The sequence below is a fragment of the Chelonia mydas genome, chromosome 2, assembly GCF_015237465.2.
Source record: "Chelonia mydas isolate rCheMyd1 chromosome 2, rCheMyd1.pri.v2, whole genome shotgun sequence".
NCBI lineage: Eukaryota > Metazoa > Chordata > Testudines > Cheloniidae > Chelonia > Chelonia mydas.
In genome coordinates this window covers 261,219,465-261,240,329 of record NC_057850.1, presented here as the reverse complement: position 1 = coordinate 261,240,329, position 20,865 = coordinate 261,219,465, and the positions used below count along the sequence as shown (strand labels likewise).

General features: G+C 62.6%; 1 long non-coding RNA gene across 1 annotated transcript; it reads right to left on the bottom strand.

The window, feature by feature from the left end:
- Nucleotides 1-17,820: 17,820 nt before the first annotated feature.
- On the bottom strand, nucleotides 17,821-20,261 carry LOC122464799. The gene is made up of 3 exons (XR_006289188.1): nucleotides 20,223-20,261; nucleotides 19,519-19,524; nucleotides 17,821-17,946 (listed from the first exon to the last, which is right to left on the bottom strand). It is a non-coding gene; the product is annotated as an uncharacterized LOC122464799 (long non-coding RNA).
- Between the last annotated feature and the right edge of the window lie 604 nt (nucleotides 20,262-20,865).

Sequence of the window (20,865 nt, the reverse complement as noted above, 5' to 3'; positions counted from 1 at the left end):
CCTTCCAGTCCCACACGTCTGCAAGTCTGTGCCCCCTGCCGGGCCCTGCCCTAAAGCCCAGATACTTGCTGTCAGGATTATCCACACAGTGTGGCCCGGGCTTGCTGGCAGTACAGCAGCCAACAGAGAGGAGCCCAGGGCTGGGCTAGCAGGGGCTGCAGGTTGGGAGTGAGGGGCTGTGACGAAGTGGGATTGTTCTTAGTGTTTCCTCTGAATAGTGTGGGGGTGCCTCAGTTTCCCCTTTGCAGTTCTTAAGTATCTAGGTGGTGGGGTAAGGGTGTATGATCGTTGCAGAGCCCTAGAGGGCAGGTGTGTGCAGGGGTCTGGACACAGAGAATGGCCGACACCCTGTTTCCTGGCTACTGATGGCCTGGCCTTCCCCCCTGCAAGGTGAGAGCTGAAGGGTTGGAGAACAAAGGAATCAGGTGCCCTCCTGGCCCGGGAAAGGGACAAAGCCCAGAGGAGGGGGGGCTGGAGGGAGTTTCAGTTTGGGGCTGGCTGGGACATGGAGTGAAGGGCAGACGTGGTTGTCTGGCTCACTGCCCCCCCCCCCCCAAATGGACCCAGCTGAGGGGTCCTGTTCTCTGCACCTACAAGCTCTGTGTTAGACCATGTTCCTGTCGTCTAATAAACCTTCTATTTTACTGGCTGGCTGAGAGTCCCGTCTGACGGCGGAGTTGGGGGGCAGGACCCTCTGGCTTCCCCAGGACCCCGCCTGGGCGGACTCGCTGGGGGAAGCGCACGGAGGGGCAGAGGAGGCTGAATGCTCCGAGGTCAGACCCAGGAAGGTAGAAGCCGTGTGAGCTGTGTGCCCTGCAGACAGGCTGCTCACAGAGAGGAGACGGCCCCAGAGTCCTGCCTGGCTTCGCAGGGAGCAGGTCCAGAGCATCACCCGGGGACTCCGTGACAGGGGCACCGGCAGAGCTTGGGGCTTCACAGGGCAGCTGTGCCCAGAACCCCGCAGGGTGCTGAGCAGCAGGGCTTCCGTGCCCCCCAGCGGGATCCCCACAGCCTCCACACTCGCCCCTCTGGGGCTGCTGGCAGCATTAGCCAGCCCCTGCCCCCACCCGGTTCAGCCCTGAGACTCCCCATGTAGCCAGTGCCGGGGGCACAGGCAGGTAAATGCCCGGAGCTGCCTGGCCTGGGGGCACCTGCTGGGGGACCCTCTGGCTGCCCCTTCTGGGCTCCAGCCCCCCAGCCAGTGCAGCTCCCCCTGTATCCCTCCCATCCCCCTGCCAAAGATCTCAACCCCACTGCACCCACAGCCCATGGGCATCTTCTACCCTGTGCACCCCCCCCTCACCCCCATGCACCCCCTCACCCGTGCACCCCCCCCCGGTGCACCCCACAGCCCAGCCTGTGTCACTCACCTGCAGTCCCTGCCCCACTCTGGCTCTGTGGCTGCGGCACCCGCTCTGCTCCGTGCCCCACTCCGCCCTCAGCCCCCCCCACAGCAGGGCTGAGGGATGCCATTGGCTGGCTTGAGGGGGGGGTGCAGCAGCTCCTGGCCCAGGGCCGGGCCTGGGCGGGGGGGTTCAGACCCCCCCAAGGGGAGAGGAGATAACGATGGTCTCAGAGACAGTGGGTGTGGAGGGGAGGGAAATACCCACCCCGGGCTTCTGAGAGCATCCCGTCCCCAAGCCCCAGGCCTGTGCCCTGCCCCTGGCATGCTGCGCCTTGCCCTGCCCCTGGCACGCTGCGCCCTGACCTGCCCTGCCCTGGCACGCTGCACCCAGCCCTGCCCTGCCCCTGGCACGCTCTGCCCAGCCCTGCCCTGCCCTGGCACGCTGCGCCCTGCCCTGCCCTGCCCCTGGCACGCTGCGCCCTGCCCTGCCCTGCCCTGGCACGCTGCACCCAGCCCTGCCCTGCCCATGGCACGCTCTGCCCAGCCCTGCCCTGCCCTGGCACGCTGCGCCCTGCCCTGCCCTGGCACGCTGCGCCAAGCCCTGCCCTGCCCTGGCACGCTGCACCCAGCCATGCCCTGCCCCTGGCACGCTCTGCCCAGCCCTGCCCTGCCCTGGCATGCTGCGCCCTGCCCTGCCCCTGGCACGCTGCGCCCAGCCATGCCCAGCCCTGCCCTGCCCCTGGCACGCTCTGCCCAGCCATGCCCTGCCCCTGGCACGCTGCGCCCAGCCCTGCCCTGCCCTGGCACGCTGCACCCAGCCCTGCCCAGCCCTGCCCTGCCCCTGGCACGCTCTGCCCAGCCATGCCCTGCCCCTGGCACGCTGCGCCCTGCCCTGCCCTGGCACGCTGCACCCAGCCCTGCCCTGCCCCTGGCACGCTCTGCCCAGCCCTGCCCTGCCCTGGCACGCTGCGCCCTGCCCTGCCCTGGCACGCTGCGCCAAGCCCTGCCCTGCCCTGGCACGCTGCACCCAGCCATGCCCTGCCCCTGGCATGCTGCGCCCTGCCCTGCCCCTGGCACGCTGCGCCCAGCCATGCCCAGCCCTGCCCTGCCCCTGGCACGCTCTGCCCAGCCATGCCCTGCCCCTGGCACGCTGCGCCCTGCCCAGCCCCTGGCACGCTGCACCCAGCCCTGCCCTGCCCTGGCACGCTGCGCCCTGCCCTGCCCTGCCCTGGCACGCTGCGCCCTGCCCTGCCCCTGGCACGCTCTGCCCAGCCCTGCCCTGCCCCTGGCACGCTGCACCCAGCCCTGCCCTGCCCTGGCACGCTGCGCCCTGCCCTGCCCTGCCCTGGCACGCTGCGCCCTGCCCTGCCCCTGGCACGCTCTGCCCAGCCCTGCCCTGCCCCTGGCAGGCTGCACCCAGCCCTGCCCTGCCCCTGGCACGCTCTGCCCAGCCCTGCCCTGCCCCTGGCACGCTCTGCCCAGCCCTGCCCTGCCCCTGGCACGCTGCGCCCTGCCCTGCCCTGCCCCTGGCACGCTGCGCCCAGCCATGCCCTGCCCCTGGCACGCTCCGCCCAGCCCTGCCCTGCCCCTGGCACGCTCTGCCCAGCCCTGCCCTGCCCAGCCCTGCCCCTGGCACGCTCTGCCCAGCCCTGCCCAGCCCCTGGCACGCTCCGCCCAGCCCTGCCCTGCCCCTGGCACGCTCTGCCCAGCCCTGCCCTGCCCCTGGCACGCTCCGCCCAGCCCTGCCCTGCCCCTGGCACGCTCTGCCCAGCCCTGCCCGGCCCTGCCCTGCCCCTGGCACGCTCTGCCCAGCCCTGCCCTGCCCCTGGCACGCTGCACCCAGCCCTGCCCTGCCCTGGCACGCTGCGCCCTGCCCTGCCCTGCCCTGGCACGCTGCGCCCTGCCCTGCCCCTGGCACGCTCTGCCCAGCCCTGCCCTGCCCCTGGCACGCTGCACCCAGCCCTGCCCTGCCCCTGGCACGCTGCACCCAGCCCTGCCCTGCCCCTGGCACGCTCTGCCCAGCCCTGCCCTGCCCCTGGCACGCTCTGCCCAGCCCTGCCCTGCCCCTGGCACGCTGCGCCCTGCCCTGCCCTGCCCCTGGCACGCTGCGCCCAGCCATGCCCTGCCCCTGGCACGCTCCGCCCAGCCCTGCCCTGCCCCTGGCACGCTCTGCCCAGCCCTGCCCGGCCCTGCCCTGCCCCTGGCACGCTCTGCCCAGCCCTGCCCAGCCCCTGGCACGCTCCGCCCAGCCCTGCCCTGCCCCTGGCACGCTCTGCCCAGCCCTGCCCTGCCCCTGGCACGCTCCGCCCAGCCCAGCCCTGCCCCTGGCACGCTCTGCCCAGCCCTGCCCTGCCCCTGGCACGCTCTGCCCAGCCCTGCCCTGCCCCTGGCACGCTGCGCCCAGCCCTGCCCTGCCCCTGGCACGCTGCGCCCAGCCCTGCCCTGCCCCTGGCACGCTGCGCCCTGCCCTGCCCTGCCCTGGCACGCTGCGCCCAGCCATGCCCTGCCCCTGGCACGCTGCGCCCTGCCCTGCCCTGCCCTGGCACGCTGCGCCCAGCCATGCCCTGCCCCTGGCACGCTGCGCCCTGCCCAGCCCCTGGCACGCTGCGCCCAGCCCTGCCCAGCCCTGCCCTGCCCCTGGCACGCTCTGCCCAGCCCTGCCCAGCCCCTGGCACGCTGCACCCAGCCCTGCCCTGCCCCTGGCACGCTGCGCCCTGCCCTGCCCTGCCCTGGCACGCTGCGCCCTGCCCTGCCCTGCCCTGGCACGCTGCGCCCTGCCCTGCCCCTGGCACGCTCTGCCCAGCCCTGCCCTGCCCCTGGCACGCTGCGCCCAGCCCTGCCCGGCCCTGCCCTGCCCCTGGCACGCTGCACCCAGCCCTGCCCTGCCCCTGGCACGCTCTGCCCAGCCCTGCCCTGCCCTGGCACGCTGCACCCAGCCCTGCCCAGCCCTGCCCTGCCCCTGGCACACTGCACCCAGCCCTGCCCTGCCCCTGGCACGCTCTGCCCAGCCCTGCCCTGCCCCTGGCATGCTGCGCCCTGCCCGGCCCTGCCCTGCCCTGCCCCTGGCACACTGCACCCAGCCCTGCCCTGCCCCTGGCACACTGAACCCAGCCCTGCCCTGCCCCTGGCACACTGTACCCAGCCATGCCCTGCCCCTGGCACGCTCTGCCCAGCCCTGCCCTGCCCTTGGCACGCTCTGCCCAGCCCTGCCCTGCCCCTGGCACGCTGCGCCCTGCCTGGCCCTGCCCTGCCCTGCCCCTGGCACGCTCTGCCCAGCCATGCCCTGCCCCTGGCACGCTGCGCCCAGCCCTGCCCTGGCACGCTGCGCCCAGCCCTGCCCTGCCCCTGGCACGCTCTGCCCAGCCCAGCCCTGCCCCTGGCACGCTGCGCCCAGCCCTGCCCTGCCCCTGGCACGCTCTGCCCAGCCCTGCCCTGCCCGTGGCACGCTGCGCCCAGCCCTGCCCTGCCCCTGGCACGCTCTGCCCAGCCCTGCCCTGCCCCTGGCACGCTCTGCCCAGCCCAGCCCTGCCCCTGGCACGCTGCGCCCAGCCCTGCCCTGCCCCTGGCACGCTCTGCCCAGCCCTGCCCTGCCCCTGGCACGCTGCGCCCAGCCCTGCCCTGCCCCTGGCACGCTGCGCCCTGCCCTGCCCTGCCCTGGCACGCTGCGCCCAGCCATGCCCTGCCCCTGGCACGCTGCGCCCTGCCCAGCCCCTGGCACGCTGCGCCCAGCCCTGCCCTGCCCTGGCACGCTGCGCCCAGCCATGCCCTGCCCCTGGCACGCTGCGCCCTGCCCAGCCCCTGGCACGCTGCACCCAGCCCTGCCCTGCCCTGGCACGCTGCGCCCTGCCCTGCCCTGCCCTGGCACGCTGCGCCCTGCCCTGCCCCTGGCACGCTCTGCCCAGCCCTGCCCTGCCCCTGGCACGCTGCACCCAGCCCTGCCCTGCCCTGGCACGCTGCGCCCTGCCCTGCCCTGCCCTGGCACGCTGCGCCCTGCCCTGCCCCTGGCACGCTCTGCCCAGCCCTGCCCTGCCCCTGGCACGCTGCACCCAGCCCTGCCCTGCCCCTGGCACGCTGCACCCAGCCCTGCCCTGCCCCTGGCACGCTCTGCCCAGCCCTGCCCTGCCCCTGGCACACTGCACCCAGCCCTGCCCTGCCCCTGGCACGCTGCGCCCTGCCCTGCCCTGCCCCTGGCACGCTGCGCCCAGCCATGCCCTGCCCCTGGCACGCTCCGCCCAGCCCTGCCCTGCCCCTGGCACGCTCTGCCCAGCCCTGCCCTGCCCCTGGCACGCTGCACCCAGCCCTGCCCTGCCCCTGGCACGCTGCACCCAGCCCTGCCCTGCCCCTGGCACGCTCTGCCCAGCCCTGCCCTGCCCCTGGCACGCTCTGCCCAGCCCTGCCCTGCCCCTGGCACGCTGCGCCCAGCCCTGCCCTGCCCCTGGCACGCTGCGCCCTGCCCTGCCCTGCCCCTGGCACGCTGCGCCCTGCCCTGCCCTGCCCCTGGCACGCTGCGCCCAGCCCTGCCCTGCCCCTGGCACGCTGCGCCCTGCCCTGCCCTGCCCCTGGCACGCTGCACCCAGCCCTGCCCTGCCCTGCCCTGCCCCTGGCACGCTGCACCCAGCCCTGCCCTGCCCCTGGCACGCTGCGCCCAGCCCTGCCCTGGCACGCTGCGCCAAGCCCTGCCCTGCCCTGGCACGCTGCACCCAGCCATGCCCTGCCCCTGGCACGCTCTGCCCAGCCCTGCCCTGCCCTGGCACGCTGCGCCCTGCCCTGCCCTGCCCCTGGCACGCTGCGCCCTGCCCTGCCCTGCCCCTGGCACGCTGCACCCAGCCCTGCCCTGCCCTGCCCTGCCCCTGGCACGCTCTGCCCTGCCCTGCCCTGCCCTGCCCCTGGCACGCTGCACCCAGCCCTGCCCTGCCCCTGGCACGCTGCACCCAGCCCTGCCCTGCCCCTGGCACGCTGCACCCAGCCCTGCCCTGCCCCTGGCACGCTCTGCCCTGCCCAGCCCTGCCCCTGGCACGCTGCACCCAGCCCTGCCCTGCCCCTGGCACGCTGCGCCCAGCCCTGCCCTGCCCCTGGCACGCTGCACCCAGCTCTGCCCTGCCCTGCCCCTGGCACGCTGCGCCCAGCCCTGCCCTGCCCCTGGCACGCTGCGCCCAGCCCTGCCCTGCCCCTGGCACACTGCACCCTGCCCTGCCCCTGGCACGCTCTGCCCAGCCCAGCCCAGCCCCTGGCACGCTGCGCCCAGCCCTGCCCAGCCCTGCCCCTGGCACACTGCACCCTGCCCTGCCCCTGGCACGCTCTGCCCAGCCCAGCCCAGCCCCTGGCACGCTCTGCCCAGCCCTGCCCTGCCCCTGGCACGCTCTGCCCAGCCCTGCCCGGCCCTGCCCTGCCCCTGGCACGCTGCACCCAGCCCTGCCCTGCCCCTGGCACGCTGCGCCCTGCCCGGCCCTGCCCTGCCCTGCCCCTGGCACGCTGCGCCCTGCCCTGCCCTGCCCCTGGCACGCTGCGCCCTGCCCTGCCCCTGGCACGCTGCACCCAGCCCAGCCCTGCCCTGCCCCTGGCACGCTGCGCCCAGCCCTGCCCTGCCCCTGGCACGCTGCGCCCAGCCCTGCCCCTGGCACGCTGCGCCCAGCCATCTCACATCTTTAACCCTTTGTTAACAGAGGCTCCAGTCTTGGGCCGCACACAGCGGTTGCCCCCAACCTAGAGGGCAGATCCCAGGGACGCTGGGTCTGACCCGCCCCCCGCCCCCGGCTCCGAAGGGTCTGCGCTGGTGAGGTCGAGGCGCCTGGTGCTGCCTCAGTCCAGGGCTCCGGCACATGGCCCCGGCACCAGCCCTGCCCCCAGCCGTGGGCCCCCTGCCCCCCCAAACGAGAGCTGCTGTCCCCAGGGCCTCTCAGCCAGGGCAGCCAGCTTGGCCTCAGGGTCTCCATTGCCCCCTGTCATGGGCTGTGGGGGAGTCCAGGCCCTGCACCCCTCTTCCTGGGATCACTGAGACTCTCAGCCAGCCAGGAAAACAGAAGGTTTATTGGACAACAGGAACACAGTCCAAAACAGAGCTTGTGGGGACACCCAGGACCCCTCAGTCAAGTCCTTCTGGGGGAGCAGGGAGCTTAGACCCCAGCCCTGGGGTTCCCTGTGTTCCTCCACCCAGCCCCAACCTGAAACTAAACCCCCCCAGCAGGCTCCCTCCTGCAGCCTCTGTTCACATTCCTGGGCAGAGGTGTCACCTCCCCTCCCCCTCCTGGCTCAGGTGACAGGCTCTCAGGTCTCCCGTCCCCAGGGCACATTCCCAGGTCAACACTCCCCCCTCCCTGCTGCGTCACATCCTCACACCCACTGTGCGGCGGGGGCTCCGGGGAAGGGCATCGGCCCCTGCCAGGGAGGCCAGCGGGCACCACAGGCCCTGCCCAGCCCCCACGGCCAGGCCCCCCCTTCAGGCAGAGTCACGGGCTCTGGGCAGGGAGGGGGGCATGGGAGCCCCCAGGGGTCACGCCCCCTCCCCTGCCCGGGTTAATGGGTAACCCGCTGGAGCCAGGCAGCGATGCGGCCCTGTGCTGGGATTGGCAAGTCCTGCCCCCAGGGAGGCTCTGGCCCCATGGCCGTTGCCCTCACCCCATGGGGACAGTGTTAAGCTGGTCGCTGCCAGCAATGCGCTGCCCCAGCTGCTCGGACTCCTCGACCAAACTCCAGGGCCACCCAGTGCCGCTGGGGACAGGCCCCGAGCCTGCTGGGATGGGTGGCCAGCGGGGCCAATCCTGCCGGGGCCTGGGCTCACGTCAGCCCTGGCCACCCCTCAGGTGATAACGGCATGAAAAGCCTTCCCCTGCTGTGGCCCCGCAAGCCTGTGCCCCGTCCTCTCAGGGCCCCTGCCCCCTCCAGAGCCTGGGGTCCTGCACCCCCTCCCCAAGGGCACAGCCCTTGCGATCCCGCAGGCAAGGAGACCTGGTGCCCGGGGTCACTGTGTTCCCTGGCCAGGGAGCCTGGACTGGTGGCTCTGGATGTCGGTCACCAGGTTTGACACACGCCAGGTGTTTGTTGGGTGGCCCCTTGGCGCTGCCCTGGCTTGCCAGCGTTACCTGCAGCAACCTGGGTTTTACCACCTTGCTTTGGCCACGCTGCTCACTGGGAAGGGGGGGTCACCAAGCTGCCTGGCCCCGGCCCCACTGAGCCGAGGAGCGTGTTCTGGTTGCCTGGACCAGGCTTGCAAGCCAGCAGAGGCGGGAGCCCATGCAGGCACCATTATCCCCTTAGCCTCCCAGACACTCTCCACTGCCACCCAGCAGCTGCTCGGGGTGACACTGAGCTGTCTCTGGCCAGCGCCCCGGCCAGGAAGGGACGCATGAGCTGGGGTCTCCCTGAATACCAGGGCCCCCAAGACCCCCTGATTCCTGTGTTCCTTGGAGGGACGAAGGACCCTGCTTGTCCCCACAGGTAAGCCCTGAGCTGTGCCAAGCCCTGGTGTCTGCACCCTGCAAGCAACGCCCAAGCTGGGGTTTAAACCCAGCCTCTCTGGGCACCCAAGGGCCGTACCCTTCGCAGCTGGCAGGCGCCTGCTCCTTGAGCGGGCATTAATGGGCACAGGCCTGGCATCACAGTCCCTAACGCTCCAGGGCAGCCCTGTCTCAAAGCCAGCCAGTCTTGTGGGCCCATTGTCTGTGCCCACCACCACTGGGTGCCCCGCAGTCCTGATGGACTCACCAGCCGCAGTGTCCAGCTCACTGGCTGGCACCCACCTGGTCAGCCCTGGCATGGTACCTGTGTGGCGCAGTCTCCCTCCTGTGCATGCTCCGGCCCCACGCTGCTCCCGGGGGGTCTGCCGCCTCCTGCCGGTGCTCTGAGCCGTGGCTGGTCAGCCCAGGCCTGGGTGCCGAGGTGAGCCAGCAGCATGTGCTTTGGCCAGGCCGCAGGGGGGACCTGCAGCGAAGGTGCCAGGACCATCTGTAACGAGGCTGGTTCTGGCGGGACCCAACGGAGAGTGCCAGTTCAGGACAAACTGCTTAAAGCAGGGCAGTTGCAGCCCAAGGCTGGGGTTTCTGTGCACCCCAAGGCAAACCCAACCAGCCAAACAGAGAGGACTTTGGTCTCACCCCACTGGTGAACCACAAGTCACACAAGCAATTCCCTCAGACACTCCAGTTTCCCAGTATCACCACCAGGGCCACTCGTTATGGGGACGAATGGTTATGAAAACCAATACCCCAGTAAAAGAAGAAAGGTTCTCTCGATCCCAAAGGACCAAGCCCCAGACCCCGGTCAATACACAAGTCAGATCTTACCCACAAATCACGCTGTTGCCAATCCTTTCGAATCCAAAATCTAAAGGTTTATTCATAAAAGGAAAATGATATAGATGAGAGCTAAAACTGGTTAATGGAATCAATTAATGGAATCAATGACATACAGTGATGGCAAAGTTCTTGGTTCAGGCTTGCAGCAGTGATGGAATAAACGGCAGGTTCAAATCAGGTCTCTGGAGAACATCCCCAGCTGGGATGGGTCATTCAGTCCTTGGTTCAGAGCTTCCATTTGTAGCAAAGTCCCTCCAGAGGTCGGAAGCAGGATTGAAGACCAGATGGAGGAGCTGCAGCAGCTGTTTATAGTCTCTTGCCATGTGGTCTCTGCTTTCTTTGTCCCAAGGACAAGCTGCCCATCCCATGGCCTGGAAAACCCTCAGAGTTCTGTCCATAGGCAGGGCCCTGCACACCTGGCTGCGTCCCCAGGCATGTCTGCCTTCTCTCAGTGGGTCAATGGTGTCGCTGATGGTCCTTAATGGGCCATCCAGCAGGCTGGGCAGAGCTGACACCAACTTGTCTGGGGTGTCACCCAGAAGCACAGCACACGTTTGAACTACAGACAGGACAGAGCCAATATTCATATCTTTAACTGTAAAAATGATACTCACACAGACAGCATCATCCTAACCAGCCAACCATCGCCTTGTCTGAGACACCTCATTTGGCCCCCTTTGTATGAGATTTGGTGCCACTGCAGGACCTTGGTTGCAACAATGATCTATACGGTCCCAGATTACGTCAATAACGTCACACCGTCTCTGAGAGCCGCCACGCCCTTCGAAAGGGCAGAAATGGCCACCGGCACCAGGGCGGGCGTGAGCTGGGGAAGCTCCTTCAGTGCCGGTCCACGAGCAGGGAGCAGCGCCGGGGTCCTCGGCGGATGTGATGGGGGGCGAGGAACGCTTCGCACCCGGCTTTGGGGTGGGCAGATTAGTTCTCCCACAATGCACCAAGCCCGAGAGTGACTCCAGCTAGGGAGGCGCTAACGACCCGGGCAGGCAGAGCACGACTCCAGGAAGGGTTTTGATACTGTGGGAAGTGCACGGAGGGGCAGAGGATGCTGAATGCTCCGAGGTCAGACCCAGGAAGGTGGAAGCTGTGTGAGCTTTGTGCCCTGAAGACAGGCTGCTCACAGAAAGGTGACTGCCCCAGAGTCCTGACTGGCTTCATGGGGAGCAGTTCCAGAGCATCGCCCAGGAACTCCGTGACATCTGGTGGCAGGGGTGGGATCTACTGCATCCCATGGATGGCACTTCCTTCAGTAAATGACTGGGGAGCAGTAAAACGAAGGGGGATTGACGAGGACCAGGCGTGCTGAAGGCTCAGAGAGGAGCGGTTTCAGGGGGCGGTTAACCCCGGGGAGCGTGTGACCAGCGAGAAGGACTGTGCAGTAATGGGGTCCCCCTGGGGACTGCGGTGAGCAGTCTCAGGGGCGGAGGAGCCTGTGGCTTGGCCCTGGGAGAGAGAAGGACTTTGGCAGTAACAGGGTTCCCCTGGGGATTGCAGCGAGCGGTCCCAGGGGTGGAGGAGTCTGCAGCTCGACCCTGGCAAAGAGGTGGTGACCTCGAGAAGGGCTGGCACACTAGGGGTTCTCCCTGGAAACCGTGGGGAGGTGAGAGCACACAGGCCTGTGAGTCCACCACAACTTGGGAAGAGCGGAGTGATGGCCTGTCACCGTCTCCTTAAGCAGGACATTGTAACCCTGTGCAGGAAGAGAGGGTTGAGCATTGGAAAGTTCACCAAAGCAGAGTTAATCGAGCAGCTGGAGGAGGATGACCGCTCTAAGGAACAGATTCCTGACCCCAAATGGGGCTATAGCAGGATCTGGGATCAGCTGGAGTGGGAGCCAGGCAGCGCCAAGTCTCCTGTCCCTGACCAGACGGGGGTCTTCACGATCGGGTTCCCCATCGGGGGATCGGAGACGGACGGGATTGGAGCTGAGTCTGAGAGAGCAAGAGGACTGTGAGAGACAGCGAGAGCCCGAGAAAGAGCTGCAGAAGCAGCAGCAGCATGAACTGGCGGTGGGGGAGCGGAGAGGCCTAGGGGACCTCCCCTGGGTGAGTGGGGATAGACCCCCGGGGTGCCAGTTCCGCAGGGAACCTCGAGACTAAATTGCTGCCCCTGGTTAAGGGGGGGGGATGTGGATGCCACCTCACTGCCTTTGAGCAGGCTGGCGATTTGAACCAGGGGGACCCTGCGGAACAGCCCCGGTGTCTAGCTCCCTTGCTGGGTCCCAAGGCCACAGACTCCATCAGCCAGATGGGTGGGGAGGTGGACAGGCTCCCACTCCTGACTCCAACCTATATGTCTGTGTGGAGTCTCCTGGGCTCAGGCCCCTCGGACCCCCAGTGGGAGCGGAAGGTGATGGTCAATGGGGAGACATTCCTGGGGTGGTGAGATCCTGGGACAGAGAGAACTGTTGTCAGGCCCCGGGTGGTGCAGCCTCAGACGCTGAGGGGCTGGGTGAGCTGGGTGAGGGTCCCAGGGACGAAGCCCCTCGCCCTGCCTACGGCCCAGATCCCTGTGCAGACCCAGGAGGGGTCGGGCTGGCTGGCCGTTGGGGTTCTCCAGGACACCAGCTGCGAGACCCCATTGTGGGGTGACTGTGTCTCTTTGGGACAGGATCCAGGCCCTGCTCCAGTAACTGCCAAGGGTTTGAATTTGAATCCAGGGAACCAATCGGGGGAGAGGGAAATGGTCAGTCAAAATGCAGATGACCTGGCTGGCAGGGGGGAGGAGCTGCTGGGCTTAGGCTACCTGCCTGCCTGTAACCAGACCCCTGGGGCTCCCCGCCCCCCTGCACACCGGAGAGGGGGCTCACGCTGGCTCTGATGCAGTGAGGGAAGCAGCGAGCTCCTGGGGCAGCAAGGGCAGCGCTGAGCACAGTGGGAGCTGAGACCCCAGCTGAGTGGGGGGAGACACAGGCGGGGCAGGGGATCTGTTGGGAGTGGCAAGGTGCTTGGTAAGGAAAGTCTGGATGAGCCTAGGCAGCCTTGTGAGCCGATGGCTGTGTCTAGTCAGCAGGGTGGGAAGGCGAGGAGAGTGGAAGATGAGTGTCCCTGGACCTTACCTGTTAGCTGGGTGGAGAAATGCGACAGTGAAGGAAACGTGCCTGTGTCTGTCAGGGGTATTGACTTGCCTGTGGAGGGAGCTACCCCGGTCTCCAAGCAGTCGTCTGTGACCAGCCTTGTGTGCTGGGACAAGGGGAATGAGATCCCAAGCTGTGGGTCTGGGAACGGAGAAAGTGTGTCCGGCTCTTCTTTGTCTGTGGAGCAGACAGACGGGGCCTTTCAGCCTGTGATGGTTGAGGGTAGTGCAGTTGTCTCAGAGTTGGTTCTGGATTCAGCTAAAGCCCAGGAAGGGAAGGGTCCTAAGTTTGTGTCTGCTCGGGAGAATGGCCCTGTAACTCGGTCGCATCCAGTTAGTGTCTATGTAAAATCCCAGAGCCCAGACAATTTGGGTGCTTGTATTTTGCCTGTTGCTAGTGTGTGGCAAAGGGAAGGAGAATGCTTCTGACCTTTTATCTAGGAAGTCTGTCAGTTTGCCTGAAAGGGGATTGTGTAGGAATCCGCCGGATGGGCCAGAGGTTATTCTGGATGTAAGGGAGACCCAGAAAGAGTCTGTTGTTGCTCAGGAAAGTGTTCCTTTAGAGCAAGCCCTCGGTGAAGAGGGTAAGGGCAGAATTTCTGTGAGGGGTAAATTGTTGCATAGAAAAGCCCTAGGGAAAGGAATCCTCATGGAGTCTTTGCAAGCAGTTTACTGCAACTGAAGGGTGTGAAAGTGATTTGATCAAGAAAGTTTCAGTTCCTAACAGCCAGAAATTTTCTGTTGTGAATGGATCCACTGACTTTCCTGTTGAAGGATCCAGTGCGGATAACTTTGAGAAGGGCTCAGATGGAGTGAAAGCTGTTAAGAAAGTTAAACAGTCCTATAACCAAGTGGCTGTGTTTGGCCAGCTTGTTGGGGAGACAAGGTTGTGGAGAAAGGGATGTCTCCATGCTAGTTCTGTAAGTGAACAGTATGTGGCCCAGGTCAAGATGGGGGCTCTTAACCAAGAGACCCCGAATTGCAGCCCACCAGACTGGAGCGCTGGGAGAAGACCCAATCCCAGTTTGACCCCAGGGGGTTTTGGGGTGGACAAAGGGCACAGGCCGCATAAACCTTCCCACATGTGGCCTGCGAGTGCTATCAACCACCCCCGACCTAAGGGAGGGTGTGAAACTGGAAGGGCCTGGTGTAACTCCTACCAAGGAATGGGAGAGATGCTGGGGCATCCATGGGAATGTTGGTGGGTTCGAACTTCCCCAGGTCACCGGCTAAAGTGACCCCACTCAGTTCGATCTTGAAGGGGGGAGAGATGTGACGAAGTGGGACTGTTCTTAATGTTTCCTCTGAATATTTTGGGGGTGCCTCAGTTTCCCCTATGCAGTTCTTAAGTATCTAGGTGGTGGGGTAAGGGTGTATGATCATTGCAGAGCCCTAGAGGGCAGGTGTGTTCAGGGGTCTAGACACAGAGAATAGCCGACACCCTGTTTCCTGGCAACTGATGGCCCGGGCCCTTCCCCCCTCTGGCTTCCCCAGGACCCCGCCTGGGCGGACTGGCTGTGGGAAGCACACGGAGGGGCAGAGGATGCTGAATGCTCCGAGGTCAGACCCAGGAAGGTGGAGCCGGGGGAGCTGTGTGTCCTGCAGACAGGCTGCTCCCAGAGAGGAGACTTCCCCAGCGTCCTGCCTGGCTTCATGGGGAGCAGTTCCAGAGCATCACCCATGGACTCCGTGAGACCCCCCCACACACACACACACTCCCCGTTGTGGGCCAGGCTCCTACAGTAACAACACCGTGACATTTCGGAGTTAAATGGCTGAAATCATGACATTTATGATTTTTAAAATGCTATGACTGTGAAATTGACCAAAATGGAAGTGACTCTGGCAGGGCCCTAGGCATAGTGGGTCACAAGCTAAATGTGAGTCAACAGTGTAACGCTGTTGCAAAAAAAGCAAACATCATTCTGGGCTGTATGAGCACGGGGGTGGGCCATGAATGGTCACAAAATCGGAGTTGGGGTGCGGGGCGGGGGTGAGGGCTCTGGCTAGGGGTGCAGGCTCCAGAGTGGGGCCAGAAATAAGGAGTTCAGAGTTCGGGAGGGGGCTCTGGGCTGAGGCAGGGTGGGGTGGGATGCGGGGGGTGGGGTGAAGGATCTGGCTGGGGGTGCGGGTTCTGGGGTGGAGCTGGGAGAGGGGTTTGGGGTGCAGGAGGGTGCTCCGGCTGCAGCCAAGGGGTTTGGAGGGTGGGAGAGGGATCAGGGCTGGGGCAGGGGGTTGGGGTACAGAAGGAGTTCAGGGGTGCAGGCTCTGGGCAGCACTTACCTCAAGCAGCTCCCGGAAGCAGCGGCATGTCCCCCCTCTGGCTCCTACATTGAGGCGTGGCCAGGCGGCTCTGCACTCTGCTCCGTCTGCAGGTGCCGCACCTGCAGCTCCCATTGGCTGCAGTTCCTGGCCAATGGGAGCCACAGGGGTGGAGCTTGGGGTGGGGGCAGCATGCGGAGCAGAGCCCCCTGGCTGACCCTACGCGTAGGAGGTGGAGTTAGAACATGTCGCTGCTATTGGGAGCCGACAGAGCAGCCCCTGACCCTGCTTCCCAGCTGGAGTGCCAGAGCGTGGCAAGCCCCAGACCCTGCTCCCCAGCAGGAGCTCAAGGGCCGGATTAAAACGTCTGTTGGGCCAAATGCGGCCTGCGGGCTGTAGTTTGCCCACCCCCGTATTAGCAGGAGTGTTGTAAGCAAGACACAAGAAGTGATTCTTCCACTCTACTCCGGTCTGATGAGGCCTCAGTTGAAGTAGTGTGTCCAGTTCTGGGCCGCACATTTCAGGAAAGATGTGGACAAATTGGAGAAAGTCCAGAGAAGAGCAACAAAATTGATGAAACGTCTAGAAAACATGACCTGTGAGGGAAGATTGAAAACACTGGGTCTGTTTGGTCTGGAGCAGAGAAGATTGGGAGGGGACATGAGAACAGTTTTCAAGTACATAAAAGGTTGTTACAAAGGGGGAGAAAAATTGTTCTTCTTAACCTCTGAGGACAGCACAAAAAGCAGTGGGCTTAAATTGCAGCCAGGGCCGCTTAGGTTGGACCTTAGGAAAAACTTCCTACCTGTCAGGGTGGTGAAGCACTGGTATAAATTGCCCAGGGAGGTTGTGGAATCTCCATCATTGGGGATTTTTAAGAGCAGGTTGGGCAAACACCTGTCAGGGATGGTCTAGAGAATACTTAGTCCTGCCTTGAGTGCAGGGGACCAGATTAGGTGACTGTGACAGAATACACCTGTGTGATCACACACTACACACTACTGTAATAATCTTTGCACAAGGCATGTCTTGTACGGTAGCATTTGAAAACTCATAATTTGCTGGTCAGTATTGCCTGGTAAAATGTGTGGAAACACCTAAGGTGAAGTGATGAGACCCCCGTGGGGTGCATTACCACGCTCCAAAGCCCAGAGCCCCAGGAATGTGTGCTTGCCTTGATTTGCATTTGGGCAGTGAACAGAGTCCTCGAGCAGGAAGGGGAGACAAAGGAAGCCCAAACAGGGGGAAAAATCTGGCAGGGAACATCCTTTCACACAGACTTTGCCTCCTGGTGCCCAGCTGCCAATGGGTGGGGTGGGGGGGACTCTAAAAGGGAGGGACAAGCACCCCAAGGCCCTCTTTTCTCCCTGTCCGTCACATTCACTGCACCTGAGGAGAGAAAAGACAGCAGCTGCTGGACTCTGGGGAGGGTCGTGACCTGCAGCGTTTGGCCAGAAATCTGCTGGAATGTATGGTGAGAACCTGTGTTTGAAGCGGATCTGGTTGGTTAAGTTGGGCACCAGTAACCGGCTTGTCTTTATTGTCCTTGTAACCATTTCTGATTCGCATGCCTCAGGGCTTGGACTCACTTGAAATCTCTCTTTGTAGGTAATACACTTGTTTTACTGTTCTATCTAATCCAGGATGTTTGAAATGAAATGTCTTAATAGCTATCTGAGATCAGAATTGGCATATTATTCCCTTAAAGGCATAACAGACTTAACACCTCTGGATAGTCCGGGCGAGGGCTGGGCATCCAGGACATACAGTTCTGGGGGCGATCTGGGACTGGGGGTGTGCTGGGGTGACCCTGCTGTATAACCCAGGCTGGTGAGAGCCAGGGTGTGGCTGGCAGGGGTGCTGTCAGGCTGTGTGCGAGCAGCCCAGCTGGGAGCTACTTCAGCATGGCATGGTGAGGCTCCGCAGCCTACAGGGCAGGGGAGACACAGCCCCCCAGTCTGCTGGCTCGTGCTGGCATGGAGCCCTGGGTGGGGTCCTGGAGGCTGCAAGAACAGCGGGGCCGGAGGGTGCCTGGCCTCGCGCTGTGCCCAGAATGTTGCCCACATGGCAGTTTCTTGCCAAATGGCTGAGCCCCAAAGGAGGGAAACGGGCCCGTCGGCACACAGCCTAGGCACTAACCTCCCAGCTCCTTTTGCGAATGCCTGAACGGCTGTTAGCGGAAATGCTGGACATGGGTGGACCCTCCGCCCGCTCGTCTGCTTCGAGCTGCCAGGCCAGAGGGTCAGGCTGGGGGCGGTTCGCTTCCTGCTTTGCCAGGGCAAGGCCCAGGCTAGGTTCAGGTCTGCGAGGGGAATGCAGGCATTGGTGGGTTACAGACCAGGGATGGTTTTAGGTCACTGGGCCTGCCAGGCCGGCGCCCAGACCCCGGCTGTGCTGTTGTCTCTGGTGGATGCTCTGGGTTCTGTCCGTGTCTGTGATCTGGGGACGCCTCTCGCCAGGGACAAGGGGAGTTCCCAGGCTGCCCACTCTCGCTGGCAGGCCCCGAGGTGTGACTCTGACCCAGCTTGGCTGACTCTTGGGTCAGTAACAGGAAGCGGCCGGTTCTGGGGAGATGCTGACTGGATTTGATGGTTGCCCTTTTATAGACTTGCCATAAAAGCCGCAGACATTCCAGGCAGCTGCTCTGAAAGCAAACCCGAGTCCCACCGCTCGGCCGCAGGAGAAGGGTGTAATGATGCTGCCTGTGGGGGGCCACTTCTGAGAGAGCCAAGTCAGGACAAAGTGCTTCACGCAGGGCAGTTACTGCCCAAGGCTGGGGTGTTCCCACCTCTAAGGCAAACCCAACCAGCCAGACAGAGAGGACTTTATATTCTCTGCCAGGTGGAAGGCCACCCCTTTGTTCTTATTGTGGAAAATCACAGCAACAAGATGGAGTCTGGAGTCACATGGGCAAGTCACAAGTCCATGCATGACTCAGTTTGCAGGCTGACGCCACTCATAGAATCATAGAATATCAGGGTTGGAAGGGACCTCAGGAGGTCATCTAGTCCAACCCCCTGCTCAAAGCAGGATCAACCCCCAACTAAATCATCCCAGCCAGGGCTTTGTCAAGCCTGACCTTAAAAACTTCTAAGGAAGGAGATTCTACCACCTCCTTAGGTAACGCATTCCAGTGTTTCACCACCCTCCGAGTGAAAAAGTTTTTCCTAATATCCAACCTAACCCTCCCCCACTGCAACTTGAGACCATTACTCCTTGTTCTGTCATCTGCTACCACTGAGAACAGTCTAGATCCACCCTCTTTGGAACCCCCTTTCAGGTAGTTGAAAGCAGCTATCAAATCCCCCCTCATTCTTCTCTTCTGCAGACTAAACAATCCCAGTTCCCGCAGCCTCTCCTCATAAGTCATGTGTTCCATTCCCCTAATAATTTTTGTTGCCCTCCGCTGGACTCTCTCCAATTTTTCCACATCCTTCTTGTAGTGTGGGGCCCAAAACTGGACACAGTACTCCAGATGAGGCCTCACCAATGTCCAATAGAGGGGAACGATCACGTCCCTCGATCTGCTGGCAATGCCACTACTTATACATCCCAAAATGCCATTGTTCTTCTTGTCAACAAGGGCACACTGCTGACTCATATCCAGCTTCTCGTCCACTGTAGCCCCTAGGTCCTTTTCTGCAGAACTGCTGCCTAGCCATTTGGTCCCTAGTTTGTAGCGCTGCATGGGATTCTTCCGTCCTAAGTGCAGGACTCTGCACTTGTCCTTGTTGAACCTCATCAGATTTCTTTTGGCCCAATCCTCTAATTTGTCTGGGTCCCTCTGTATCCTATCCCTATCCTCCAGCGTATCTACCTCTCCTCCCAGTTTAGTGTCATCTGCAAACTTGCTGAGGGTGCAATCCACACCATCCTCCAGATCATTTATGAAGATATTGAACAAAACCGGCCCCAGAACCAACCCTTGGGGCACTCCACTTGATACCAGCTGCTAACTAGACTTGGAGCCATTGATCACCACCTGTTGAGCCCGACAATCTAGCCAGCTTTCTATCCACCTTATCGTCCATTCATCCAGCCCATACTTCTTTAACTTGCTGGCAAGAATACTGTGGGAGACTGTGTCAAAAGCTTTGCTAAAGTCAAGGAACTACACGTCCACGGCTTTCCCCTCATCCACAGAGCCAGTTATCTCGTCATAGAAGGCAATTAGATTAGTCAGGCATGACTTGTCCTTGGTGAATCCATGCTGACTGTTCCTGATCACTTTCCTCTCCTCTAAGTGCTTCAGAATTGATTCCTTGAAGACCTGCTCCATGATGGGACTGAGGTGAGGCTGACTGGCCTGTAGTTCCCAGGATCCTCCTCCTTCCCTTTTTTAAAGATGGGCACTACATTAGCTCTTTTCCAGTCGTCCGGGACTTCCCCCGATCGCCATGAGTTTTCAAAGATAATTGGTAATGGCTCTGCAATCACATCCGCCAACTCCTTTAGCACTCTTGGATGCAACGCATCCGGCCCCATGGACTTGTGCTCGTCCAGCTTTTCTAAATAGTCCCGAACCACTTCTTTCTCCACAGGGGGCTGGTTACCTCCTCCCCATGCTGTGCTGCCCAGTGCAGTAATCTGGGAGCTGACCTTGTTCGTGAAGACAGAGGCAAAAAAAGCATTGAGTACATTAGCTTTTTCCACATCCTCTGTCACTAGGTTGCCTCCCTCCTTCAGTAAGGGGCTCACACTTTCCTTGACTTTCTTCTTGTTGCTAACATACCTGAAGAAACCCTTCTTGTTACTCTTAACATCTCTTGCTAGCTGCAACTCCAGGTGTGATTTGGCCTTCCTGATTTCACTCCTGCAAGCCCGAGCAATATTTTTATACTCTTCCCTGCCCATTTGTCCAATCTTCCACTTCTTGTAAGCTTCTTTTTTGTGTTTAAGATCAGCAAGGATTTCACTGTTAAGCCAAGCTGGTCGCCTGCCATATTTACTATTCTTTCTACACATCGGGATTGTTTGCCCCTGAAACGTCAATAAGGATTCTTTAAAATACAGCCAGCTCTCCTGGACTCCTTTCCCCCCCATGTTATTCTCCCAGGGGATCCTGCCCATCCGTTCCCTGAGGGAGTCAAAGTCTGCTTTTCTGAAGTCCAGGGTCCGTATTCTGCTGCTCTCCTTTCTTTCCTGTGTCAGGATCCTGAACTCGACCATCTCATGGTCACTGCCTCCCAGGTTCCCATCCACTTTTGCTTCCCCTACTATACATTGTTTACATGTTAGTTTGAAGGTTCCCAGGAAAGCTCAGATGTGGATTGGCGTCTCCCAAAGTCCATTGTGCGTTAAGTGTTTCTTGACTGGGCACTTACTGAGAATAGGAGTACTAGCGGCACCTTAGAGACTAAGCAATTTATTTGAGCATAAGCTTTCGTGAGCTACAGCTCACTTCATCGGATGCATTCAGTCCCTTCTCAAGAAGCTGACCAAATGCTTCACTGAGGTTATTTGGAATCAAATACATTTGAGATACAAGGACATAGCCAATATTCGTAACTCAACTACAGAAATGATTCACCCATACAGACAGCATGATCATAACCAGCAAACCATAACCTTTCCATAGACACCTCACAGGACAACCTTTGTAACGTCACAAATGGTCAGCCAGCAAAGGCTCCAAGTGCATGGCCGTGGGCTCCATGGCCCCCAAGCAAACGCCGTCGGCTCGCAGGGTGGGGCAGGAATCCAGGTTTCCGCTGCGTGTTCCCCCAGTGACAGAAAACTGGGGCCATCTTCAAAGCAGCCTTTTCCTACCTCTGAGCAGCCAGCAGCTACGTGCCAGGGGCCGCTCTCCAGCCTACGGGCCCACTCGGGTTGGTTGGAGGGCCCCTGCCCTGGGGCTGACCTACAAGGCCTAGA